The 26,923-nt window shown below is 55.6% G+C and overlaps 1 protein-coding gene across 7 annotated transcripts in view; it reads left to right on the top strand.

Moving 5' to 3' along the window:
* LOC110255791 (uncharacterized) overlaps positions 1 to 26,923 on the top strand; it is a 266,124-nt gene that overhangs the window by 109,703 nt on the left and 129,498 nt on the right. For 6 of the 7 annotated variants that reach the window (XR_014818937.1, XR_014818935.1, XR_014818934.1 and 3 more), the window contains exon 1: positions 2,660 to 3,138. The exons of the other annotated variant lie outside the window; for it this stretch is intronic. The gene's annotated coding sequence lies outside the window, so the exon portion shown is untranslated. Of the gene's footprint in view, positions 1 to 2,659; positions 3,139 to 26,923 lie in introns of those variants that run through there. 7 annotated transcript variants of the gene reach the window in all.

Genomic DNA, 26,923 nt, shown 5'->3' on the forward strand with positions numbered 1-26,923 from the left:
CCTTTAGCCAGACCTGTTAAGAAAAAAAGAGAAGGCCCAAATAAAATAAAAAATGAAAGAGGAGGGGAGTTCCCTTCATGGTTCAGTGGTTAATGAACCTGACTAGGATCCATGAGGATGCCGGTTCGATCCCTGGGTTAAGGATCCAGTATTGCCATGAGCTGTGATGTAGGTTGCAGACTTGGCTTGGGTCTGGCATTGCTGTGGCTGTGGTGTAGACAGGCAGCTGTAGCTCTGATTGGACCCCTAGCCTGGGAACTTCCATATGCCTCAAGTATGGCCCTAAAACGTCAAAAAAAAAAGTCACAACTGATACCAAGAATACAAAAGGCTGTAAGACACCTCTGTGAACAATGAAATGCCAACAAATTGGACAACTGAGGAGAAGTGGATAAATTCTAGAAACACACAATCTTCCAAGACTGAATAATAAAGAGAGAGAAAATCCATTGAATTTATTAATTACTAGTAATAAAAATGAGTAAGTGATTAAAAACTCCCAAGACAACTTTAGGACCAGATGGCTTCACTACCAAACTTTTTTTTTTTTTTTTTTTTTTGTCTTTTTAGGGCCACACCTGCAGCATATGGAGGTTCCCAGGCTAGGGGTTGAATCCGAGCTATAGCTGCTAGCCTACGCCACAGCCACAGCAACGTGGGATCTGAGCCACGTCTGCGACCTACACCACAGCTCACGACAACGCCAGATCCTTAACCGACTGGGCGAGGCCAGGGATCAAACTGGCAACCTCATGGTTCCTAGTCGGATTCGTTTCCCCTGTGTCACGACAGGAACTCCAACTACCATTTAAAGAAAGGTAATACATATCCTTCTAAAATTATTCCAAAAAACTGAAGAGGAAGGACTACTTCCAGAGTCATTTCACAAGGCCAGCATCACCCTGATACCAAAACTAGACAGAGACACCAGAAAAAAGGAAAATCATAGTCCAATATCACTGATAAACATGGAAAATCCTCAACCAAGTATCACCCCACTGAATTCCACACAGATGACTTGCCACGGCGACCATTCTGAAATGTAGGTAAATTCCAAGTCCCTGTGATGCACACCTGAAACCAGTATAACATTGTGTACCAATTATCCCTCAATAAAAAATAATGAGCTGCTGCGTTCTGTGAGCCGCCTCTTTCTAAGCATGATTGGAATCAACTGTGGAAGGAGCTTGAGTCATTAGGAACATGGCTGCGGGTCTGCCCAGAGCAGACAGGGCACGCCCTTCCCAAACCAGGTGCTCTCACCTGCCCACCTTCTAGGGTGGGGCCTGGAAAAGGTGGGGGCTGGAGTGTCACACGGTCCCAGGGCCTCAGACAACAGTCAGCATTGGCTATAAAGCCCGGAGGAGTGCATTTTAGGCACGGATAACCATGTGGGTCAGGGGGCCGGGTCCAAAGGGAGAAGTGACTTTGCAGGTGTCACCGGTGGCCCTTGGGAGGACAGGAGCTCCTCCGCTGCTCCCAGCCCTAAACGCGGATCTCAAGTCCATGGCAGGGTTGTGGTGGTGGATCCCAGACCTCAGAACCCAGAGTGCGTTTGCACAGGGCCCGGACTGCGCAGCCTCTGCATCTGCTTCTCAGACAAAGTGATGCTCTGGGTACATATGGCAAATGAGCTAAACCCAGCAACTGGCCTGTGGGAGCACCGGAAACCTGCTGGGGGCCGCCTTCCGTGTGGCCTGGGCTTCTGATGGTGGCAGTCCCCAGGGTCCGCCAGAGCAGGAGCATCTGTGCGACGCTTTCGTCTGTCATGGGCAACTCCAGATCCACATCGATCCCACCGTTTCTAACATAAACGGAGCCTCTTACTGTGGTTTGAAGGTTTGTAACGAGCAATAAAATACAAGTGGACGTTCAATTTACTTAAAGCTTATACATGTCAGCACCTCACTAAATAAAAAAGGGGAAAAATAAACTGACAGTGATTAATATCACTAATGATTTGTTTTGCTTATTTTCTAAAGTAGTAACTTGATCCTTTCTGTTGAAAGTAGGCAGAGAAATGAGACCAGGAAGCGCTGGGGCAGCGAGCTGCTGTCCTAAGGCAAGGCCGGGAGAGGCGGTGCCCTGTGCAGCTGAAAGTACACATATTAATTCTCACTCATCAAGAAACATGTCAGTGAGGTCACGGATATATTCATAAAGGTAAACACGTCCGATGAGGTGGCGATGGTTGCGAGGCTGGTCTTGCTATCGGTGGGGGGCCTGCTCAGGTGCTGACTTCCCCGTGTCTACAGGCGCAACTCGAAAGCCATGCAGTAGCTCTGTCCCTAGGAAGCAGGTCCTTGGCTCGGGTTAATGTTGGTGAATTTGCTTTCTCTGTGAGCAGATCAAGAACGGTCCAGGCTTGGAGTCTGGCAGGTGCCTGGGCCTGGAGAGGAGAGCTAGGGAAACCGCCAGCAGCCACGCACTCCGCGTTCACACGCCCAAGATTGGCGGCTTCGCCTCGCCTGTGGACCTCAGCCTGCGAGCTCGGCAGGAGTCCCCTTCTTCTCGCGAGGCCTCGGCAGGCGTCCCTGTCTTCTCGCGAGGCCTTGGCAGGCGTCCCTGTCTTCTCGCGAGGCCTCGGCAGGCGTCCCTGTCTTCTCGCGAGGCCTCGGCAGGCGTCCCTGTCTTCTCGCGAGGCCTCGAGAGCCAACTCTTTCCGACCACACCCTTCTTTCTGGAACATCTCTGGTTTGAGGTCTTGGAGTGGGAGCTGCCCTTTGCCCTTTGCCCTGGGGACTGTAGAGTGTCCCCGAGGAGTCACGTCCAGGGCGTGCCAGTTCAGTGGTGTCACAGTGTCCAAGTGCAGCTTTGAAAGGCAGGTTTGGGCTGTCGGCTGGAGAGAGAGCCACAGCGTTTCAGCACGGCCCTCACCCACGAACTGCGTCTGGGGCCCTGGCTTGGCAGTCGCGGCTGAGCCCGTGCACGAGGTTCCCTCCAGCCAGGGAAGGTCGCTGCTGTCCAGAGCGTGTCCTGTCCTCTTGGGGAGTAGTGGTTGGCTGATCACGTCTGACGGCGCTTGAGACCAAAGACCGTGACGATGGCGAGAACTCAAGCCAGGCGCTGGGGTTTGAGGACGCGAACCCTGCCCCGCGAGGCTGGAACATCGTGCTTGCTCCACACCCAGGAGACGCAGTAAGGCCTTTTCTGCTTTCCCTTCTTCTACTGGCTCCTTTAAAGCCGCTGAATTAAGCCGCATTGTTGGAAACTAATATGTTAATTTCAAAGTGCCCGTTACTCTCTGAAGCACGTGCTGGCACCCTGAGGCCCAGCGCCCGGTTTGCGGTGACGGTTCTGTTAGCCGTGCTGGCTGCCCTGCATAGGCCCTGGGGCTGCTTTTCCATCAGGGCTGAGCTGAGCTGCTGGGACAGAGACAGTGCGGCTCACAGAGCCCACACGGCTTACCACCCAGTCCTCTCTGGAATGCGTCTGCGGGCCTCTTCTGGAGGGCAGCCGTGTCCGGGAGGGTTATAATGCGAGCCATGCACGGAGCCTACACTTGCCCAGTGGGCACATTGAAAAAGTAAATATCAGCAGGTGGGGAGTTCCCGTTGTGGCTCAGTGGGTTCAGAACCTGGCTAGTATCTACAAGGACGCAGGTTCGACCCCTGGCCCAGCCCAGTGGGTTAAGGATCTGGCCGTTGCCATGAGCTGTGGTGTGGGCTGCAGACACGGCTTGGATCCTGCTTTGCTGTGGCTGTGGTGTAGCTCAGATTCGACCTCTAGCCTGGGAACTTCCATATGCTGCTGATGCGGCCCTAAAAAGCAAGCAAGCAAACGAAAAAGCACAATAAAAAAGCAATGACAGTAGTAACATCCAAGGTCACAGATCACCGTAGCAAATAAAAGTGGAAAAGTTTGAAATGTTGTGAGAATTACCAAAATGTGACACAGACACGCAGAGCGAGCAGATGCCATGGGCAAATGGCCCCGAGAGGCCTGCTCAGCGCAGGGTTGTCAGGCCTCGCGTCTGTGAGAAATGCTGCTTCCGCAAAGCACTGCAAAGAGAGGTCTGCCAGTGGCTGTGACCTCAGTGGTGGAAGGAAGGGTCCTTCTCTGAGTTGAGCTGGGTGGTTCTAGCTTCACTCAGCTTGGGAATGGCCGGGGAGGGGTTCTGAGAACAGGAACCGCGGCCTTCATGTTGCAGAAGTGGTCTCAGATCCCTAAATGCAGGTCCTGGGGCCGCGAGGGTGGAGGTTCCCGCTGCTGGATTTTTGGTTTAAAAGGCAAGCCTACTTTTTTCTAAGAAGCCCCTCTTAGCGGGGTCTGCAGTTGCTGCTTTGTTCCGGGAGGGAGCAGGGTCTGTGCACAGAAGCGCAGCTGAACGCCTTGTTGGCGTGAGAATCCCAGCTGCGTGTTGACTCGGCTCATCGTCCAGGCTCCACCGCCTTTGCTCAGAACCTGAGCTCCCCTCGGTTGGGTATTAAGTCAGGCCACACTTTGGGCAGAACTGAGGGGATTCTTCCATATGGAAGGAGGTAAAAGAAATTTATTTTTCAGTGTTTTTAGTGTGGAAAAGATGCGCCTTTCTTTTTGGGGGTGAAAAACCAGATGATCAATATAAAATGCAGTGTTGGCTCAGATGAACAGGAAGAATATCCCAAAGCAGAAACACATTTCTTTCTGACGAGGGAGGAGCGGGGTAGGTGGGGAGCATCATTTGTAGGCGGCGCACCGTCTCGCTCGCGTCTCAGCACGTTTGAACACCGTCCGGGCCATGGACCAGGTGTCCCGTCGGTGAGCGCCCTGCTCTCGGGCTGCGAGGTCAGTGGTCCCTTGGTCTCTGGCGGTTTCGAAGGACACAGCCTTGCAGCCTGACACCCCTCACTGAGCCTTGAAGGGCTGAGGGCCGAGGCACGGTTTAAGGGGAGTATCATGGTGTTGGGTTCGAGTCTCTCCTTGGCGTTTTTAACGCTCTCACTCTCCTTCTGCTCCAAGGAGCTCATTAGGTGTGTTGATGAAATGGCCAATTGGTGAGGTGTGGGGTCTGAAGGCAGAGCAGGGAGGCGAGGGGCGGGAACCAGCGGGAGAACCCGAAGCCCCGGCCCCCAGCCGTGCAAAGGCCCCGGCGGCGGCTTGACGCAGGTGGGCCAGGTGGAGGACCCCCTCAGGTGTGGGGGCCAACGGTCTGGGCTGAATGTGAGTCTCAGTGAGGCAACGCTGTGGTTCATGTCTGGGTCTTCGTTTGTTCAGCCGTGAAACTGGAGAACTTAGGTATATGCTGCTTACCTTCCAGGATTGTTGGAATCAATAGGACAATACAATGTAAGCCAGCAGCCCCCCAACAAGGAGGTGTCGTGGTCAGTTTCAGTCTCTCCGGCTCATGGAAGGGTGTTGGGCTCCCCCCCCCCCGTCCGCATTTGGGGCCAGAGTTGGCCATAGAACACATCCAGGTGAGCCAAGTGGATGAAAGTGGATGGCTCTCCTCAGAGGCGACGCTCTGACATTTATGAACCTCTCTACAGAGTAAGGAGGAAAAGCTGTGTCAAGAGATAACCGATTTTCTTAAGAGTCAAGAAGGCATATCTTCAGAAAGTAATTTATTTTCAATTCTTTAGCTCTGAACTGCTTGGTCTGTCTCAGAAAAACAGGCCTCCCAGTTTCAAGACAATGAGTTCAGAGAAAGTGCGTGAAGCCTTGGCTCTGGAGCATTGCAGCCTGGGCTTGTGTGAAGGATCTGAGCGTTTTGTCATGAGGACTGGAGATGTTACATAATCCAGCGAGCGCACTTAGTCAGCTTTGGAAGACCCAGGAAATCTGTGTTTATTGCAAAGTCTGATTACCTTTTGAACAAAGAAGAGAAGAAAATTTGGAAGTGACTGCTTTGGAAAGCACAGAAAATACCCATTTTCTTGCCAGAGTTTTTATCTGAAAGTGGAACAAACAGGGTTTAGAGTGTCTCTTTGTGACACGAGGAGGCTTTTAGCTCTGACATCCATTTAACTGGAGAGTCTGAATTTAAACATTTGTTCCACTGGGTCTCAGAGTTCTCCTGGTGCTGGAAGGATCCTAGCTGTAAAAAATATTTTCATGGGTCCTGTTATTCAGTCATGAAATAGTAGAGGTTGTACACAGCATTCATTTGGAAATATTTTTTTTAGTAGATCATGGATGATTCATTTTAAGCCCGGAGGTTTGAAATTTGGGGAATGATCTCCCTGAGGAAGGTTGTTGAAAGTGCTTTGGTGGGAAGGACGCCGGAGACCTCGATGGTGGAGCCGAGAGGAGGTCTGTCTGGGAGACAGGACGCGATGGTCCCAGGCCCCTCTCTGCACCTGCGTTTCAGGTGCTCAGCATCCCAGGAGAGACCCCGATCTTGATTTACAGGGGCTGCCCCTCCCCCCAGCCTTCCTCCTTCTCCTGCTCTGCTATGGACACACCCACACTGTCCCTAGAACCTTTTCCTTCACACCTGTTTTTACCCACAAGGAGCATCTCGGAGTTGGAGGCATACGTTATTTGTCAGAGGCAGTTTGATGTCTTTTTGTTCTTTGCAGGTTACCTGCCGGAATAGTCCCTGTTCAGTTCCTGCTTTCCCAGCCCTGTCCTCTGACACACGTCGTGTCTACAACATTGAAAACTTCAGTGCTCGCTCCCCGTGGGGACCCCTGCCTGCCTGTGCTGTGCCATGGAGGCGGGTGGCATGACGGAGAGGACCTGTAGTTTCTCTGTGGCCTACGAGCTGTGCAGCTGTGGGCACTTTGGCTCCTGGCTTCGAGCCTCCTCTTGTTCCCAGCTCTACTGAGCTCTAACTGACATCCAGCTGCGTGGGCGTATAAGGTGTGCAGCGGGCTGATTCGCTGCTCGCATGCATGGCAAGGCCACCACCCCAGCGAGTCTGCATCGCGGCCGTCACCTCCCATTGTGATGAGTGTTGGCTCTTTCTCCTGCAGCCTCTGAGGAGCTGCCCGGGGGTCCGGGGGTCTGAGGCGACCATCCCCTCCTGGCTGTGAAGGGGCTTATGTAGGGAGGTGTGCGGGGGGGCTGGGAGGCGACACCCCCACCTCTTAACTTGTCACATGGAGCGAGCGGAGAGTCCGTCCAGATGGGTGTCCTCACCAGTGGACATGCTCTGAGTGCCTGGTGGGCTTGGGCCCTGTGCTTGCTCCCAGCGCCCGGGGCTGGAGTGGAGGTGCCGGTGGTGTGGGGGCTGGGAGCTAACATGCCCTGGTTTTGCTTTTAATGGAACTGGAATTGCTTGGTTAGCTAGTTCACGTGCATCCCATTTGCTGACTTAAGAACGACCACAGAGGCCGTAGGCAAAAGGGTCCTGCTCCCAGATGCTCCCCAGCGGTTTTCCTCAGAGACTGTCTTCAGCCCCGTGCATCCCATCCTGAGCATCCCAGACTTAGTAGTAGAAGGAACGTCGTAAGTGTAGGCGGATGAGGGAGAGCCTTCAGTTCACGGTCTTGTCTTCAAAGGTGTCGGAAGATGGGGGTGGAGGAGGGTACTAGTGCTGCAAGCATTTGCGGAGCTCCCGTCGGGCGGAAGGCCCTGGGGTGCGTGCTGTAGACAGAAAGCGGGCGGAGGAGGCCGGGGGCCTCTGGGAAGCCCTGCGATCACCTTCGGGGTGGTACAGGATCCGGTAGCGGAGGACCTAGGCGTCACAGAGGGCCACAGAGAGACTCCGCGGAGGGGGCCTCCTGAGTCCTGGCCAGCACCCAGGCGGGAGCTGCTGGCCCACGCGGGCTGTCACGTCCGGGAGCCTGCAGCAGGAAGGCCTCTCGTTTTACTTCACAGCGTCCGTTATGGAGAGACGCGTGATACAGAACTAGTGCAGAAAGCTGTGCAGGCAGCGCAGTCCTGCTGGACAAGAAGGGGACGTGACAGGAGAGCAGCGACTGTGTCAAGAGTGCAGGCCTCCGTTAGGCTGAACCTCCGTGTCCAGTCATGGGGTGCCATCGCTCTGCCAGGCGCTGCTCAGCCCCGGGGGTGCCGGCACGAGCTAGGTGGTGTCCTTACCCTTAGGAGGACTTTCAGTTTCCACTGGGAGGGGGCAGACAGCAACCCCCACACACGTCCATAGTGTCGTGTGGTTTCAGGTGTTGAGAAGCACAACAAGGCCAGGAGCTGGAGATGGCTTAGGGGCAGCAGGAGAGGGCTCCCTGAGAGAGAGGCAGGGGGTAAGAGCAAAGCAGCACATGCAAAGGTCCTGGGGCAGGCACGGGCCCTGACTGTCAGCGTAACAGAAGGGGCAGCAGTGTTTGCTGGAGCTGAGTGATCCAGGTGGGGGATGGGGTCGGCATCAGAGACCTCACCAGCATCCCTGCATGCCGTGGTCATGGGGGGTGTTGCCAAGGATCAGAAGAATCACTGTTACAAAAACAAGAGGATGGTGGAAAGCCTCAGACGTAACTCACGCTTCTGCAGCCGTCAGAGAATTCAGACTTGGAAGGAACGCCCCGGGGACCCTCCCCCGCCCCAGCCCCCATTGGAAGATCCCTGTTAGAGGCGAATCCTTGGTCACAGTAAACGCGGGGAGCCCTTTGGTTCTCAGAGACGTCACATAGGAGAGAAACCCTGGGGTGGGGGGGCGGCAAGACGTGAGAGGAAGCCGGAGTCTGTGCTCTTGGCACCGTCCGCGTGGTGCTTTATAGATGCCTGTCTAGTTGCCGTTTAAAGGAGACGTCCGGGGTAAAAGGGCCGGGGGCTGGGGAGCAGATGTCCCGGGAGTCTTGCTGGACAGTGTTTCCTGTCTGCGAAAGTGGGGCTCAGGAAGACGAGGAGGCCATCGGTGACCCTGAACTGGGCCCTGGGGACATGGCCTGTCTGTCCACCTGCATCCTGGACCAAGGACGCCAGTGCCAGCTAGAACCCGCCGCAGAGCGGGCCCCCATTAACGCGACTTCAGCGTCACGCTGTCCCGGTTGGTGTGATGTTGCTATTCCTACAAACTCTTTCCTGGGCAAATAATGTTACTGCTTGTTTCAGAGGCTTCCAGAAAGACCCATCCACTCTTCAGCAAAAAGCACTGATAGGCACTTTACCCTCCTCTCAAAACCCTTGTGTTGCTGCTTCCATCAGTTTTTTTTTTCCTTTCATTTTTCGAAGTTTTATTGGAGTGTCGTTGCTTTACATGTTGTGTGTCAGGTGTACAGCGCAGTGATTCGGTTATACAGACACATTCTTTTTCAGAGCCTTTTCCCAGATAGGTGATCACAGACCATTCATCTTAAACCCCTACCATGTAATCTCTACCCACTCCTAGTCCAGCCAGCTGTACTGAAAGAGCCAGTTTAACCCTAACTCCACATGCCAGTAAGATCCAGCCTTGCCCTTCTTCCGAGAGGCCAGCAGCTCGGTTGGGGGAGGGCGTCCCCCGAGAGCGATAGGCAGCGAGGGACCTGCCGGCAGGCTGTGTGCTGGTGTTTGGAGATGGCTACAACGTGCCAGAATTCGGGGCAGGAGGGATTCCCAAGACCAGGGAGAAAAGCCTGCGAGTCCTCAGCCTGGTGCTGGAGACGGAGTGAAACAACGAATTCAGAGAAGGAGATGACCTACCACAGTCTGGGAGAGAATATCGGCAAAGCTCGTGTCTGATACAGGACAGGTGGCCCAAATGGACAAAGACCTCTTCCAACTCAGCCATAGGAAAACATCTCAGAAAATGGTGAAAGATCTGAACTGACAGCTCACCAAAGAAGATACACAGGTAACGAAAAAGCTTGGGGAAAGATACTCAGCATCCTGCATCTTTAGGGAAACACAAATTGGAACAGCAAGATAGCACTACATGTCTACTGGGACAGCCCACACACGAGACAGCGACACCATGAAATGCTGCCGAGGGGGTGGAGCAGCGGGAACTCTTGCTCCCTGCTGCCCCGCAGGTCAGTGCGGCCGCGGTGGGAGCGTCTGGCGGTTCCTTACAAAGCTAAAGACATCCTTGCCGTGCAGCCCAGCCCTCAAACGTCTCGGTGTTTCCCAGATGAGTCCAAAGCTTAGGTCCACACACAAACCTGCAGACAAGTGTTTATGGCGGTTTTATTTCTAATTGCCCCAAGCTAGAAAGCAAACAAGACTTCCTTGAGCGGGTGACCAGATAAACAACACACCGTGACGCATGCAGACAACAGAGTTCTGGTCAGGGGTCAGAAAGCAATGAGCTACCTGGAGGACCCTTCAGGGCAGGCTGCTGATAACAGGAGGCGCCGTTGGTGGGGGAGGGAGTGCGTGAGGACTCCTGTGTGCTCGGCTCAGTTCTGCTCTAAACCTGAAACTTTGGGAAAGGTAGAATTTATTAATTAAAAATAGCAAAACACAATCCCAGGTAATTCTGATAAAACTCATCTTATTAATCAGGTCATTTGGTAGAGGCAGCCGCCGGGTACCGTGAATAATAACCAGATGGCCTCCTCCCGAGACCTGGGCCAGGGGGCACCATGGTCAGGGAGGATTTGATGGGGGGACTTGGCGGAGGCTGGAGGGTGAGAAAGGGTTAGTTGGGGAGGGGCTGGAGAGGGCAGCTCAGGCGGAGGAAGTGGCGTTCGTGGACCAGGGCTCAGCCGAGCAGTGCAGGGTCTCTCTTTGGGGGGCTTGGCAGGGGGCTCTGTCTTGCTGCCCTTCTGGGTGCACAGGCCCGGTGCACAGAGGAACCAGCCAGTGGAATGGGCGGCGTGGGGCCTGTGCTTCCGTAACTGGAATCTAAACATCCGCCTGCCCGACCTCACCTCTCGCTTCTGCTGCATCTCAAATGGCCCAGAAACATCTTTTCGGAAACTTGAAGAGGAATAGATGATGTGGTAACTATAAAACATATTCAGTGTGTTGGGTCAGTCTGTTTGAAAGAGTCATAGGAGTAAGTATTTCTCTTTATTACCTTTCAGGAACAAAGATTTCACTCTGAGCTGTTGTGGAAAGAGTTGGGGGAAAAGGAGTTCAAAAAAAAAGCAAAGAAAGGTCCAGAATGTGTTTCCTTTAGAGAGTAAAGGGCTCCCGGGCGACATCCCAGCACGACTTTTCAGCGTGTACAATGACCCTCTTTATTGGCTTTAGCAACTTGTTAGAGTATTTGGGAGGCAGGATTTTCTGTGAATAGCGAGCAGACACGTATAGAAAAGAGGCACCGTTGCTGACAGCATAATGATAGTTCTGGCCCGCGTACAGCGCAGACGGCCACACAGCACAAGTTACTTCAAAGTCACTTTGTATTCAGAGAAATTTACTGTAATTCCTCACAAAAAAGGACCTTTGAAAGTGACATTTAACATATTGTATCCCTATAATCCTTCATGTTTTTTACCTTCCTATAATTTGTGCCGAAGTCATTATCCGTTAAAAGCAAATTTAAAAATATAAGATCAAGGTTTATTCAAGGTCTAAAAAAAGACAATTTAGGTGTGCTCCCCCCTCTCTGACTTCAGCCCCTGCTTTCCTGCTCCTTCCGGGGAGCCCCTGCCCCGCAGAATGTGGTACCTCGCGGCCGCAGCCGCGGCCCTTGTCCTGAGGGCTCCGCGCTTTCCAGTGGGTCTCCCAGGGGCCCCACGGCCGGCTCCCCCGCGGGCGAGGGCTGGGCCCCCTCGGCTTGGGCAGCTCGGCCTTCCCGTCTTTGTGTTTGCTTTGAGTCGGAGGGAGGCGGGCTCCGGGCTGAGACACAGCAGAGGAACGTCTGCATCCCCACTGTCTGGTTTTGCTGGTGGCCAGGCCGTGGGGCCGTGGGGCCTTTGTCTCTTTCGGGCCGAGTTCTTGCCTTCGGGGGCCACACGAGGTGGATGTCGTTTTGGAGAAAAGCCCTGCTGCCCCCGTCTCTCTCCTGACACTCTGGGGTCAGGTGCGTCAGGCAGCCTTGCTCGCTGGCTGTCTGAGCCTGGGCTGAGAGCACGCTTGTAGTCATAAATCACTCATATGCTCGGCTTAGGCAGAAAGAAAGGGACTCCTCCAGGAATAGAGATGGATCCGTTAAAATACGCTGAGCGAAGTCAGCCCTCATTGGACGCAGTGCCTTCCTGCCCTGGAGCCCCTGTGTGCGTGTGCGTGCTCGTGTGTGTGTGTGTGTGGGGGGGTGTCTTCTTAGGCTCCGTTTTGAAACAATAGGATAGAAACGGCCGTGGGACATCAAGGTCCAGAAAACATTGTGTCTGAATAGCCCAGGTTTGGCAGCTAAGAAAACAGACCGGTTTTTCACAGGGTTTTCTTTGGTTTAGCTCTTTTCCAAAGTGGGGCCTGGATTCCGAGCCCACGGGCGGGGTAGGACGGGGGCGCAGGCGGTGGTGCTTCGGGAGGCGCTCTGCGTCCTGGTCCTGTCGGATGGACATGCAGGTTCACCTTCTGTCACCTTCTGGCTGGTGACCTTGGGGAGACCTGCCTGCCCTCAGGTTCCTTCTCTCTAAAGCGGGAGTGAGGAGGCCTCCCCTGTGGGGTTGTGGGAGGGGACGAGGGATCCAGTGTGGCAAGGCCTGTGCCGCGTGCTCTCAGAGGCGGGGTTGTCGTCGTCACTGTTTGTCCCACCGCGTGGCACACCGGGACGTCGCCAAGTCAGCGCTGCGTGTGTGTAACACTGGCCGGAATAGATCCCGCGGAGCGGGGCTCACACGTGCCCATCCGTTCTGCATCCGTCGCGGGGCGTGGAGGCTCGGCGAGCGTCCAGACCAGCTTCCCTGAGGACGGGGTCCGTCCTCGGCGGGCAAGCAGTGTGTCACCGCTGTTGTAATTGGCCTACCCTTCAGTCCGACCGTGATAGAGAAGCTCGTGGTAACACCCGAGACGGTGCCGCCCCGCGTTGAGGAAGCGTCCCTTCGGCTGGAGGGGAACGTGCGCGCGCAGCGCGTGTCTGTTCGCGGTTCGCGGGCACCTGCTGGTCCCTGAACGAGGGAGTGCGTGGCCTGCCCGGCTGGGCAGCGGGTGCTCCACACCTGGACAGAGGAGACCGGGCGGCCCAGCGCTGCGCCCGTCCCTGGGCGACAGCAGCTCAGTGCCCCGCACGGCGAAGGCCGCCGCTCGGGCCTGGCCGCCGCCGAGACCCCCCGCTCTCACGGCTCTGGCCCAGGCTGCGGGAGGCTTCCCGACTCAGGGCGAGCAGGCCCCAGAAAGGCCCACGCAGCCGCTGGAGGACGAGCCGTTTCGCAAGAGCGGGGCCGAGGTTTCCCGGGCAGGCGCCACGCTGCTCTCCCTCCCGGGACGTTGCCGGGCCCGGCAGCGGCGCCCTAGGAAGCCGACTTGTGAGGGTGGCTCTCAGTCGTGCTGGGCTTCTCGGCGCACCTAGAGCTCCCTTTTGGCGTCGAAGCAAAGGTCAGGGTCAGAGGAAAGGGCAGAGGGGCCAGAGGAGGCGCTTGGCCCTGAGGGGGCCCAAGAGCCGCCCGTCTTGCTCCCGTGCGGTCGGTCGGCTCTGCGCTCCTGCCTCCCGTGTCCGTGCCCAGGAAGGGGCCCTGGCAGGCAGCGGACTGGTCTTTGCTGGCGACGCGTCCTCAGAAGACGACCGGTTTTCTGCGGGCGTGTTTTCTTCCTAGACTTGCCTTCCGTGGCCTGGTTCCCACAGGCCGTGGCAGGCGTGGGTGAGGGAGGCCGTTGCTCTCTGCCCACCCCGCCCACCCTTAGCCCCTGTGCCCACGTCGTTCCTTCCCAGATGGTTCAAGAGGGCGAAGGGCCTGCTAGTCATGGGCGTCTGAGAATAGCCTAGAAAAGTCTGGTCCGGAGGGCCCTCAGAAGGTGCAGCCGAGGCCCCTCGTGCGGATCTGCTGCACGTGGCTGGGGGGCATTGGTCTGGGGGAGGGAGGGACCGGGCGGGACCAGCCAGCCACTCCCGGGCCTGCACCTGACAGGTGCTTTCGTCCGGCCTCCGAAGATGCCCACAGGGAGGATGGTTTCATACTGATTTTGAAGATAGACTGAAACGGTGCGAGTGGGTCAGTAGCTCGGGAAGAAAGCGAGGCCAGGGACCACGTCCCTCCAGGCTGCGGTTTCTGACGAAGCCTCGGGGTCCCGCCTGAAGGTGGTTCGGGGTCTGGGCACAGGGCGGGCAGTGGGCGGTGTGGGGTCTGGGCACAGGGCAGACAGTGGGCACTGTGCTCGGGAACATTTTTGATTGTCACCAGTTGGAGGGATTTAATCCCATCCAGAGGGCAGAGGCCAGGAATGCTGGTGGGTAGGCTTGAATGCGCAGCACAGCCTCCCACCCCGAAGAAGTCTCTGGTCTAAATGCCAGGTGGGCCGAGGTTGAAAGCCTGCCTGGTGAACCTCGTTTAATTTGCGGAATTCAGCTGGTGGAAGAGTCAAGGGGCCTGGGTCAGTGGGGCTCTTCTTGGTGTGGGGTCTGCAGAAAACAAGGGCTTTTCTGCTCTGTGAGCAGATGGGCCTCACCCACCTCGCCCAGCCCTTCTCACAGTGAGTGCCCAGTGGCATGTGGGCTGGGCCGGGTGGACTGGGGACCGCTTGGCTTTGGTGCAGGAAACGACTTGTCAGAATAAGGCGCTGATATGACAGCCTGGGAAGATGGCAGTCGGAAGGTGGCGGGGAGACTGGTGGGGAACCTAAGATGCCAGTTGGCTGCCTTCCGTTTTGCAAGATCCAGCCTGGAGGGTCCTCGGGGTCAGGACCCTTGTCCCCACCGTCAGCGGAAACCACCCAGCGGCTGTAGCCACACTTTTTGCCCACAGACGGGCCCTCGAGTTGCTGGCCTCGTGCTGCCCTCGCAGGCGTTTACGCAGCTTCCTCCCCCACAACCTGCATGTTCCTGCCTCAGCGTTCCTCCCTGACCTTAAAATTGTCTGCATGCCTCCTGTGCCTTCAGATCGCACGGTTTGTATTTTCACAGCGCCTTCTGAGGCTTGAGGTCCTGTCGGTTACCTGCCTGCCTCTCACTCGAACTGAGTTTCCTGAGAGTAGAGATTCCGCTGTCTTGGCCGCTGCTTCAGGCCGTATGGAGAACCTCGATCAGCATTGGGTTCTTTTTTTTTTTTCCAGCGGGTGGGTTTGAATCCACCGTGTGTGTGTGTGTGTGTGTGTGTTCTTTCTTTTTCCAGCGGGTGGGTTTGAATCTACCGTGTGTGTGTGTGTGTGTGTGTGTGTTCTTTCTTTTTCCAGCGGGTGGGTTTGAATCCACCGTGTGTGTGTGTGTGTGTGTGTGTGTGTGTGTGTGTGTGTGTGCGCGCGCGCGCCTGTAAGACCAGTGCACTGCGCAATTCCGGGGCTCGGGGCGGAGCCGGGAGAGGTCGTCCATCCCTCAGGCTCCTGCAGTGTCACCCGTGTGCGGATCACAGTCCTCAGGGCTCCTCTAGGAGGGTCGGGGCAGGGAGCGAGCCCGCGGCGCCCGGCCCGGGCAGTCTGTGTAATCCCCTTCGAGCACCGGACCAGGCAGCGTTGTATCTGGCGTCTCACAAAAACTCCGCTTAGACCATCTGTTTCAGGAACGATAAATAAACAGAAAATATAAATTTAAAAATGATTAGGAGAAGAGCCCATTGGGCAGGGAGCCCTGCGCTTGGGAAGCTCAGAGCGATAGCAGTGTGATGCCCAAAGCATCTCAGTTATTCCTAATTGATCAGAATCCCCTGATGTTTATAGCAAGTGGGAGGATGACTCAGAGTGAAATGAAGTCAGCGAAATGCCAGAAGTTTTTACATCCAAAACAGAGACATGGCCCATATGTGCAGAAATACTTTTGTCCTTAGGAAATGTTTATGAAGAAAAGTGGATAGGCAGTCGGTCCGAGAGAGACTGAACTAGCAGCGTGCAGTTCACACAACAGACGCGCTTCCCCTCAAGCTCACGTTCCCTCTTGTTTACTGGTTGTCCACTGTCGTGTTTGAGAAACCGGACAGCCGACGCAAGAAGCTGCCTTCCCGGTGTATTCATGGCACAGGCAGGAGTTTAAAGGGTTGAAAGATTTTCAGAAACCTTTTCAAGGTGTCGCCCACATATTGTTTTTGGTAAATACACATGATACGTGATGCCATTGCCTCATGACGTCCAGAATATATACCACGTATTCACACACAGCTGTGAATCCAGACCTGCGCTCCGTGTAATCCCGCAGAATTACAGCAGGGTGTAGAATCGCCGGATCACTTGTCAGAGTAAGAAAACACTTACGAGGTAGAAAATGCAGTAAAAGGTATGGACCGAGGCAGAGAAAGCCGGGCGACGCTGCACGCGGTCGTGGTGGCGGGACCGGCCCCTGCCTCGGGGAGCAGGCGCCCGAGACGCGGTCAAGGACTTCAGATCCTGCCTCAGGAAAACCTGTGGACGGGGGGTGTCTGATCACGAGGGAGCATCAGACTTTCTGTTGTCAGACTGGGCGCTTTGGAGTAAAAGAGGCGGCACTGGCTGTTGCTGGCCGTCCCCTGTGGTGCTTCTGTCTGTGTGAATGTTCTTAGTAATAATAATAGCCGCGCCTGGAAGCAGCCCCTGTCCTGGTGGGACACCCCCCCCCCGCCCCCCGAGCCGCTGGGTCTGAACGCGCTGCTCCCTGTCGGACACGGAAGCGAGGGGCTGTGCTCTCAGCTGCTCACCACCCTGGCCTCCGCCTGGGTCCTTGCTGGGGGAGGCAGGCTCCCACGCAGCCACCCCACCCTGAATGAGGAGCCCCTGGGGCAGGGCCATGCCTCTGCTGTCACTGCCTCAGGACCTGAGGGGACACAGCCCCAGCCACACCTAGGTCACAGGGACCCTGCTGAGTGACCCACGGGAGCGTGAGTGCGTCAGCGTTGACTTTCTCGAGTCCCACTGTGACATCCAGGAGCTGCCCAGTGCAGACCTAAGCCGTGGGCTCCTCCTTTGTGTGTTTCCAGGGGGGAGCGGCCAGCACAGCCCGGGCACCGGGAAGCGGGACGGTCGGAGGGGCCGCTGGCCCAGTGTAGTGACCAGCGGCCTCGCTGTTGCCGTTTCCCTTGAGCAAAAGTCTCCCATTTGAAGGGAGGTTGGAGGTGGTTCTCCGCCCAGATGGCAGGTGCAGACGTCCCCAGAACCAGGTGGTGCTGGGGACACGCAGGGTGGCCGGGGGGAGGGGCCCACGGCAGCTGCCTCGCCTGGGGCTCCCGTCTCCACGGACGTTGCTCCTGCTCGCACGGGGTGGCCAGTGCCCGGGCATCTTGAGTGTGAGGCCCACCTCAACACCGGACGCTGGAAGCGAGCCTGGCTCACACCTGCTCAGGAAGGCCGGGAAGCTGCAGCCACAGGGAAGGGCTGGGAGGCTGTCCGTCCCTCCGCCCGCCCGCCCACCCGCCCGCAGGGCTGGGCACAGCCGGGTTGCCCCACCCCCCACCCCGAGACGACGGCCGAGGGCAGGCGCCTGCTCTCCTTCAGTCCCTGCCTTCCGCCCTGCCTCCTGGGGTCGGGTCCTGGCCCCACTGGACCTTCCCTGGATCCCTCTGGGGGCCGGATCTGTGGCGGAGCCATCTCAGGGGATGGGTCAGGTCAGCTGCTTGGTGTCAGGGCAGCCGGTCTTTCCTGGTGGTTCCTGTGGAGAACAGGCAGTGTGGTGCCCACGGGGATCGGGGGGCAGGTCCCCCGTGGTGCATGTGTGCCTGCCCAGTCCACTTGGAGGAAAACAGCAGCTGAGTTTGTTTCTCTGCAAACACTCAGTTTTCTGTTCTCTGACCATTATTCCCTGGAATGTACTTGAATTTGGGCTTGTAGCAAAGGAGCAAGAAAGAAGATGAAAGCAAATTGCTTTGAGACGCGCACCACGGGCGCGTGACTCGCACGACGGGCATTGTGTGTGGCTTTCCAGGTGTCGTGAGGCAGGTTCTCGGTAGCCGGAGTGTGTAGCGTTTGGTGAGCGTTCACGGTGAAATGGGCTCAGAGTTAGTGGTGTTTACACAGCAGGGTAATGAATCGGGAAGATGGAGAAGGAATCTGTCCCTGTCCCTGTCTGGCTTCTCTTTCCTTTTCTTTCTCTTTTTCTTTCCTGACCTCGCTCCTGACACTGTGAGACCTTTGTGTTGGTTGTTGTTCCTCCGAGAAGTTCTTCTTGGAGGGTTTAGACACATCAGGGTTCTCTTACGTGGTTGCTTTTCAGCGCCTGGAAAGATTGAAATTGAATTTATTTCTTGGGATCTCTGCCTGGCTGTTAAGGTGCAGAGTGTGCCTGGGGCCTCGCAGTGAGGGCCTGAAATGACAGCAGTGAAATGAGATCCAACTGCAGACCGAAGCTGAAAGCGCCTGGGAAGGAGCCTGACCTGACCTGCTGTCAGGACTGGAAGCCTGGGCTCCATTGTCCCCAGGGCTCCGTGTCCTCATTCCGCCTGTGGGACCCATGGCCGGGACGGCGCCTTGGGGCAGCCTGGCGAGATCGGACCACTGGCTGTCAGCAGTGCCAAGGGCGCTGCCTCGGGCGGGGGTGGGGTTCTGGCCAAGCTCATGCCCGCGCAGAAGGAGGCGGCTTTTGTCGTCCCTCTCCCCGTGGAGCTGCCTGGGCAGAGCCGTCGTCACAGGGCAGCGAGCCTTTTGCCGAGGGTCACCCAAGGGCTTGGCTGGAGGTTGAGGGTTTCAGGGCGTGGAGCCCGTGCCTCGCTGCATCCCTCACGCTGTCCCTGTTGTCAAGGTGATGGGAGGACAGAGGGCTGTGATTTCAGGACTGAAGCAGTACAGCCTGGTCCTGGACCAAAGAGCAGTCCTGAGACGCAGTGGGGGTGGGGCAGACCTGGGACCCAGTGGGGGCGGAGGCACGTGAACCCCCTTGCGTTTGAGGGGCCGGAAGCATGGCAGGCGGGGCAGTTACTAGTGAGCCTTCTAGGGCAGAGCAGACCTGGGGGCACCCACAGCCCCATGGGTATAAGCCCCACCTGCCAGTGTGTCCCAGGGGATATTGTTGGGTTCGTGAAGGTGAAGGTGAAGACAGCGGCTGGTGGGATCCACTGTGTGGGGCGCAGGGCCTGGGGCACAGTTGGTGCTGACCCTGCTCTGGTCTTCCTGATGGAGCCGTGCGGCTCTCCTGGCACGAAGGACTGAGAAAGCCAGGCGTCCATCGCAGAGTCCACTGTCCTGGCTGCACCAGGCCTGTTCCTTCTGGTCTGGCTGAGCTTCCCGGCTGCGTGGTGACACCAGCTGCTTCTGCAGCTGGCGCTCGGTTGTTCCGGGGGGGTTTGAATCAGGCCTGGTGCGGTGTTCGGAACGGTGATGACTGACTGGGCCTGTGCTTTCACGCCTTCCCGGTCCCGGGCCGTGGCAGGACCAGCACCTTCGGTACTTCATGCACTTGAAAGCTGAGGCTCGAGGCACAAAGAAGGCAAGGGAGGGCCTGAACTCGAGTATGTGTTTGTCGGAATGGAAAAAAGACACGTTGTAAAAAAAATCTAGTTTTGTTATAGAAGTTTCAGGTGTGTGCCTGTGCGCTGCAGAGGGAGGCTGCCAGGCTGCATTGCCCTCTGTTGTAAACGAGTCTTTGCAGTTGCCCTGGGGCTTCTTCACAAGGTCCTGGCCTGCAGGAGCCAGGCCACGTCCAGCGGCTTGGCTGCAGGGTGGGCAGCCCCTGAACTCAGGCGTCTGTGGCCAGGGAGGCTCTGGCCCCACAGCCCAGCTCCAAAGCCCCATCCCTGTCCTGGGGGGTCGGGTCGTCTGCCGTTAACTCTTTGGTGGCCGCTGCCCCCACTCCCACGCCCGGCCTCCCCATCTCTCGTCTTCGTCTTCGAACAATGTCTGCAGGAGAAGAGCGCCTGGTCCGTGCCGGCAGGGACCATCACGGCTCATTGAAAAATCCTGGGCTTCTAAAGCTCCGAAGCCTTTCAGAAAGACGGACGGGGCCACGGGTGTGGGCCTTCCCTTCTGTGCTGCGTGGGCCTGTTCCTTCCCGAGGGGGTGAAGTGGGCCGCCCCTCCCCAGCCTCCCTCTCTCCGTCTCTGTCAATTAAGTGGCTGGATGTCTGTGCCTGCTGGGATGTGGGTTCAGTAATTTCCCTTCTCGTTTCAGTTGTAACTTGGGAGATGGTAAGAGGGCCTGGGGTGTTCTGAGGAGCTGTTTTCCGTAGGCGCAGTTGCGGCTGTGGTTTATTCCGCATTGTGGGGAGCATACCTTCTTTCTCAAAGAGGTAAAGAGACCCTTTAAACGGTGATGTGTGGTGGGTGGCGGTGGCACGTGGGTGGCGGTGCCATAGGCACCTAATAAATAGCATCATAATAGTTTACCTTTTGTGCAGGGTCTGCCCCCGAAAGCCAGGGTGAGGGCGGGTGAACGGGAATGAAGGAGCGGCGATCAGAGCTCTCCGTTGCGGAAGCTCCCACGGCTCCTCAGTCTCCCTGTGGACCTGGCTCAGAGCTCCCGGGCTTTGGAATTGCATGCAGCAGTACAATTTCCAAAAACATCAGAATGTTGATACGTTTGTTAATTGTTAATTTTGCTAAAAACGAAGCGTGTTAAAAATAGAACCAAGAAGACATAAACGAAAATCTGATCACAGATACTCCCTCTGTGACCTGTAACCACGGAATGTTTCCTGGAAGAAATAAAATTTCAACACTAAAATATTTGAAAAGCTTGGGATCCTAATCTGTAAGTAAATGAGTCTTTTAAATCGACTACAGTTTGCATCACGAAAAACTTACTACTTTTTTCTTGGTTTATTGTGGCCTCATCTTATTTGTTAAGCCCTTAACAAAGGTGGGACCAAATAAACATGATAGATTAAATCTGCCCCGTAAATATGGAAAAAACCCCGCCCACTGAACATTGCTCTCTCTGGCTAATGGAACCAAAAAGGTACCTTGTAATCTTTCTTTTTGTTTGTGTGTGTATTCTGAGATCTGTAGAGAACAGACCTAATGCTGTCACTCATAACGGAATGACCTGCTCTGTTAGGTCCGCAAACCAGATTTTCAGGGGAAGGAGCGGCTGCAAAAGACATACCTTGGGGTGTTAACACAAGGGTCAGGCGCCAGGCACGCGTGCCCTTAGGGGACTTGCGGCGGGTCCCCTGTCACACGGTGGCTGGAGGGTCCCTCTCTTGGCATCTCCTGATGCCATCCACCCCCCACCCCGTGCCAGCCCCTCCTCCCGTGTCTTGCTTTCCGCTCCCCGAGCTTCCTCCTGCCGTCCCAGGGCCCTGTGGTCTCAGGCCTCTGTCTCTGGCCGTTCGGCTCCTGTGTCCTCTGCTGGCTGGTGTGCATCCTCCAGCTCTGTCTCCCGTTCACATGGCTGAGAAAGCGCGAGCCCTGTGCCCTGTGCGACCAGACTTCCGTTCAGGACCCCAAGGAGGTGGCTCCCAGCTGACCTGTTTTCCGCGTTGGGGCTGGTGGCCTGGGTGCGAGCCCTGAGGTGGGCACGTTCTCATGGCTGTTGGTTCGGTCACACCCAAAGACCTGGGGGCAGGTGACAAGGCCGAGCTACCCTGTGCCCTGTGCTCGGGGGCCAACAGCCCATGTCGTGAACCCCCCCCAGCCTTTGGTGCCCCTCCTCTCAAAGGCCACCTGTGCTCTCACCCTACTCCTGTGACTTCTGGGACCCACAGCGACTCTCTGGCTCCCCGTGGTGAGACCGCCGAGGGTCCGTGAATGCACGTTCTTCTGTGGGCACTGATCTGGTAAACCCCCCCCCACCAGCTGTCTGGTGAGGTTTGCCTTTGCGTAGGAATTTCTTCTCCCTTTCTAGCTGGTGAGGGAGCACCATAGCATGAGAAGCAAGATGCTGCGTGCTGCTGGCACCGCTGTTGGTGTCCTCCCTGCCTGGGGGTGTGGGAAGCCCCTTGAGGCCAAGGGCCCAGAGCAGCAGGTCCTCCCAGGGCTTGGGGACAGGTCCAGGATGGGAAACCCTGAGCCCCCAGGTCAGCGAGCAGACATGTGGGCCGCGCGGAGACGCCAAGGCCGGAGGCAGGGAGGTGTTTGCTCAGAGTGTGAACGAGTCTCCAAGTTGACGTCCACCTCAGGCGAGCTGTTTACTGAGGCGTCAGGAGACGGCCAGGCGGGCTCCCAGGGCGGCTGGAGGGGACGCAGCCGGTGCTGTCAGAGCCGAGCCCGCAGCTGCGCGTGGATCGGCAGGCTGGCGGCTGGCCCCGGCCCCGGGGGTGGTGACAGGCCTCTGGGCCGCTGCAGACTTCTTCTCAGGCCTGTCCCGAGGCTGCGCTCCAGCGGGACGAGCAATCCTCTGCACAGAAGCCAAGTGGAACATTCTCTGCATAACTTGAGTACCTCCTAATGCGAGAGGGCACTGCCGAGCATCCGGGAGAGGCCCGCGTCTGGGTCCGCCGGGGAACTCGCGCGCCGCGTGACCACCAGTCATCAGGGCGTGGGGAGGAAGCAAAACCCCTGAGGGCCCTGTGCCCCCCCACGAGTTCTCTTACACCCCCCCCATCACCCTCCTAACTCTTTTGTCACATTTACAAGTAACACTGTTACTGGTTTCAATTCAGGCCTGAGTGGATAGTCAGGAAAAGCTAATCAGCATGACCCCTGGGTTGGATCTTTGTCCTTCTGGCAGAGCGACCTTCTGCTGGGAAGTGAGGTGCCTGCATTTTCCGGGAGGGGTAAGTACAGCCTGGAGAGACCCGGTCACCGCAGCAACAAATGTCCCCCAGGTGTCGGCTACACGCCAGACTCACCTGCTGTCACCTGCCTTATAAGTAATGGCACATGCTCACCTGCTCCATGTGCACAAGGACAGCACATCAGAGTGGAAACAGAAGTGCACGGATCCCGAGCCATCTTACCCTCGAACCTGCCCCCCGCCCCCCCCCCCCCCGCCGAGATGCGGCTGAAAGGGTCTGAGGAACAGGTGGAAGAAGCGTTGAACTGCAGAATTGCCATAAGTTTCCGTGTCCCACGTGGTGGCTACCTCTGTGCCCACCTGAGGGCCTCGCCCTGACCCTGGGAGCTGTGCTGGGTGTAGAGGAGGCCTCGTTTCCAGAAGTGACTGTTGCCATTTGAAGCATTGCTGGAATGTGTTTTCTTTGGGCGATAGCTCTGGAGGTTAAGGCTGCTGTGTTTTCTCTGTTGCTGTCCTGTGACTAAGCCAACACCAAATGGCTCTGAGGACCGGTCAGTCCTTCACCTCTAAGAAAACATCTCTTAGCCGCTCTGGATCAGTATTGGGTTGGGGTGCACGTGGTCCCTGTGGAGGTTTATCTGCGATTGTCAGGCACACCCAGGATTTCCTCTGTGTGTCTGTGTGTTTCCTATCAAGGTGCCTGCAGTCAAGCCCAGATCCTCCAGACCGGCCTTTAAATCCAGTCTAATCTCTGTCATGTGCTCAGCCACTGATGTGAGTCCCTTTGACATTTTTTGAGATTGCAGGTTTCCCAGGAGGGGAGCAAAAGAGAAAGTTTTATAAATACTGTGACCTCGAAATAAAAAAGTCGCTTTACTTTCCTGTTCCAGATTTTACCCCATGCTTGAAATCCAAGTAAGAAAAAGCACCGAGGCTGTGAAACTCAGGTGTGTCCTTGCAAATCCGTGTGGAGCAATGCATGCCTCACAGCCCGAGGCTGCTCAGCGCTGGGGTCTCTCCCTAGAGAGTCGGACTGACTTTAGAGAGGCTCTAGGGCGATACAGTGGTTTAAAAATGTCTGTCTGTCTATCTGTCTTTTTGGGACTGTACCTGCAGCATATGGAGACTCCCAGGCTAGGGGTTCAGTCGGAGCTGTAGCTGCCGGCTTGCACCACAGCCACAGCAGTGCCAGATCCAAGTTGCGTCTGCGACCTGCACCACAGCTCGTGGCAACGCCGGATCCTGCACCCACTGAGCCAGGCCAGGGATCAAACCTGCAACCTCATGGTTCCTAGTCGGATTCGTTTCCACTGCGCCACGACAGGAACCCCATGGGTTTAAAATCTTTAAAATTTGCTGGACTCTAAGTGTAGCCGTGACTCTAGAGCGACGTTTCCTAAGACTCAGGCACCGGGAGGAAGGTGGCCTGCCCACGGGGCACCAAGGGAGGTGGCGGAAGTTGGCGGTTCAGAAGATGGTGGAGCATCTTGGAGCTGGGTAAAAAGGTGTTTGTAGGGAGTTTAGGGGAGGAAAATATGGAAGAAACTGGGCTGAGCAAGGCAGAGCAGGTATGTCGTGTAAGCAGCCGAAGCCGCATGGCTCGCTTTCTTCCACGGATACCAAGTACCGGCATCCGATTAGCATCCACACCTGCACGGGTGTCATTCCTGCGTCTGCTCCTTTTCTAAAGCCGCTCTTGAACCCTGAGACATGGGGTTGGGGGTGAGCTTGGGGAGAGGGGAGGTGCTGAATCTGAGGGAGCCGGGTGAAGATGAAAAGTTGCCGAGAAATCAGTGGTCCTTGACGTGGTTTGGAAAACAGGGAAAAGGCCAAGGGATGGAATCCCGTTTTGCTGTTGAAAAATATTCGTTATTGATTCGGTAAATACTCACTGCCTGGTCATTTCCGGGCACGTGGGGGGTGGGAGCTGGGGGTGCAAAGTGGGGCCCAGCTGGGCCCAGCCGCTGCCTGACAGTGTCATAAGTTCGAGAGGACAAGGACACATCCCCAAATGGAAGACTGCCCCGTGACAAATGCTAGAGGAAAGCTTCTGCTGGTGGATTTCTCCGTGGCAAGTGCTGAAATGTACACGCACGCCTTTGCCATCATTCTGCATGTTTTTCACGTGTTGATTCTTCAACGAATCCTGAGGACCCGCTGTACCCGGGACACTGCAGAGAACAAGACGAAGTTCTCAGGCTTCTAACTTACAGGACGGTGTGAGGTACAGAGAACAGAACTGGCACAACACGTGTACCCCTTCTCCGTAACCCTCCAGTGGCACTGGAGGCTGGGTGTCACCATCCCTGTTGTATAGGTGGTGAAGCTGGGTCAGGATGTGTAAGCCACTTGCCCAAGATGACACCGCTAACATGTGGAAGTGGGAGAAGTTGAACCCCTTCCCCTGTGGTTTCAAAGCTGCTCTCCACTGCCCGCGGCGGATGTGGCATCTCCCGTGTGAGAAACACGCACAGTCTCTTTATCTCAGAGAAACTCGCTGTGATGTTGCTTTCACGACGGCGCTCGTGCCTTGAGAAGAGGGTCGGGTTGAAATGATGGCTCTTGCTCAAGGGGAAGGGCTGTGACCTCATCTCGTTGGTCCCTTTTCAACTTCGGACCGGTAACCTTTCTTTGCCAGTGGCTCCATAAAAAAGGTGGGGGGTGGGGGCAAGGTCTCAGAGTGAGGCCAGCCCCGACGTCCAGCCAGCGGAGGCCGGGAGGTAGATAATCTCTACGTATTGGCGGAATTAATGGGGGGCCTGGCACTTTCCATTAAGCTTGCCTTCTCGTTTGCCTTCTTTTTTTAAAATTGAAGTACAGTTGATTTACAACCCAGTGTTAGTTTCAGGGGGACAGAAAACCGACTCAGTTCTGCGTATACACGTACACTCGCCTTCGGACTCTCCCGTCACAGTGTCTCACAAGCTGTCGGCACAGTTCCCAGTGCTGTGCACGGGGCCTCGTCTGTCCAGCCTGCAGATACTGCTTTGCATCCATCAGACTTTCTGTGTAACCTCCGCAGCAGCTCAGGCCAGAGGCTGGCCCGGATGGGGAAGCGGGTCCAGCAGAAGCTGGCCTCCGCTGGGCACCTGGAGACTCCAGGTGGCCAAGTGGTGACAGGACCGGGTGGACAGAAATCCAGCCACATGGCTTCATGGTTTTGTGGTGCTTTAGGCTTTTGAAATCGCCTTTACAGATAATGTGTACTTTGGTCATCTCTGCGACGGCAACGTGAAGTAGGTGAGGGGATGGACATTCTGATTTGAAGGGTGAGGAACCGGGGACCTGAGGAGCAGGACAGAGAAGCAAGGCGAGGGCCGCAAGGTGACTGACTGCCCGGGAGGGTGTGAGAGCCCAGGCTTCTTTTTAGTACTATGAGAAGGTTAGACGGTTTTATTTTTACTTTCTGAAAATAGTTCCACGCCACAGCAGTAACCACACCTGATCATCAACTTGCTGAGCCACCAGGGAGCTCCAGTACTATGGTGGTGTTTTTTTTTTGTTTGTTTGTTTTTAAGGAAATGTATTTATTTATTTATTTCAGCTGTGGCCACGGCCTGTAGAAGTTCCCAGGCCAGGGATTGAACCCACACCCCATCGTCGACCTGACCCGGAGCAGTGTCAATGCCAGACCGTTACCCCACGGGAAACTCCAGTGCTATGGTTTTTAATCTTATTTTCTGAAAATAATCCCCCCTTGGTATCATAGTGACATATATTCATTGCTGACGATTTTTGAAAATGCCGAATGCATCAAAAAATTTAAAATGACATGTAGTTTCGTAACCTAAAAATAGATGACATTCTGGTGTAAATTCTTCTGGCCTTTTTTCTGTATCTGTGTACACTCAGGGAAACAGTTTCCAAACTGGGAGTCAGACTGCACAGCCTGTTTAATAAGCTGAGATTTTCACTTAAGATTGTGAATTTCTTATGATTAAATATTTTCTGTAACATCATCATAGTAGCTGTATAATATTTTGATGGATGCTGTACTTGAGTTAAATAATCCTTTATTAGTTGTGCTGTTTGATTGTTTTCAAGAGTATGGTTTGTAGATGGATGTTTTCACTGAAAGTTGGGGAAAAGGAAACGGTTATCTTTTTTTAATTTAGAATTTAAAAAACCAAACTCTCCTTCCTTAGGCATAACGTTAACAGCGGATTTGGTTGAAATGCACACATCTCACCTGGGCACTGCGATGCGGTTGAGGCTTTCACTGACCCCCGTCGAGTCCCCGGTCATTTCCGTTGTCACAGAGAGAGCCCCCGTCTGCCTCCAGCTCTGCCGCTGCAGCTGCAGGTCTGATTTCTAGCGGCACAAACACCTCTCGCCTGTCGTGGGGCGTCTTAGAAACGGAGCCGTCACCCGGGACGTCTCGGTTTCTTCTTTCAACTCTCATTTTGCAGGTGTCCGCAGTCGATTCTTTTTCAGTGGCTGAGTAATATTCTATGACATGAACTGGGACCCTTTGTTTATTCTCCTGTTGATGGATACTTGGGTGGTTTCCCATTTTTGACTGTATTAAGGAAGGGTGTTCTAAATGTCGCTACGTGGGCTTTTGTTTGCTTGT

This window comes from Sus scrofa, chromosome 11 (assembly GCF_054392235.1).
Source record: "Sus scrofa isolate SSC_HxYL_T2T_F1_AM1 chromosome 11, Sscrofa_HxYL_maternal_Yorkshire_Landrace_v2.0, whole genome shotgun sequence".
NCBI lineage: Eukaryota > Metazoa > Chordata > Mammalia > Artiodactyla > Suidae > Sus > Sus scrofa.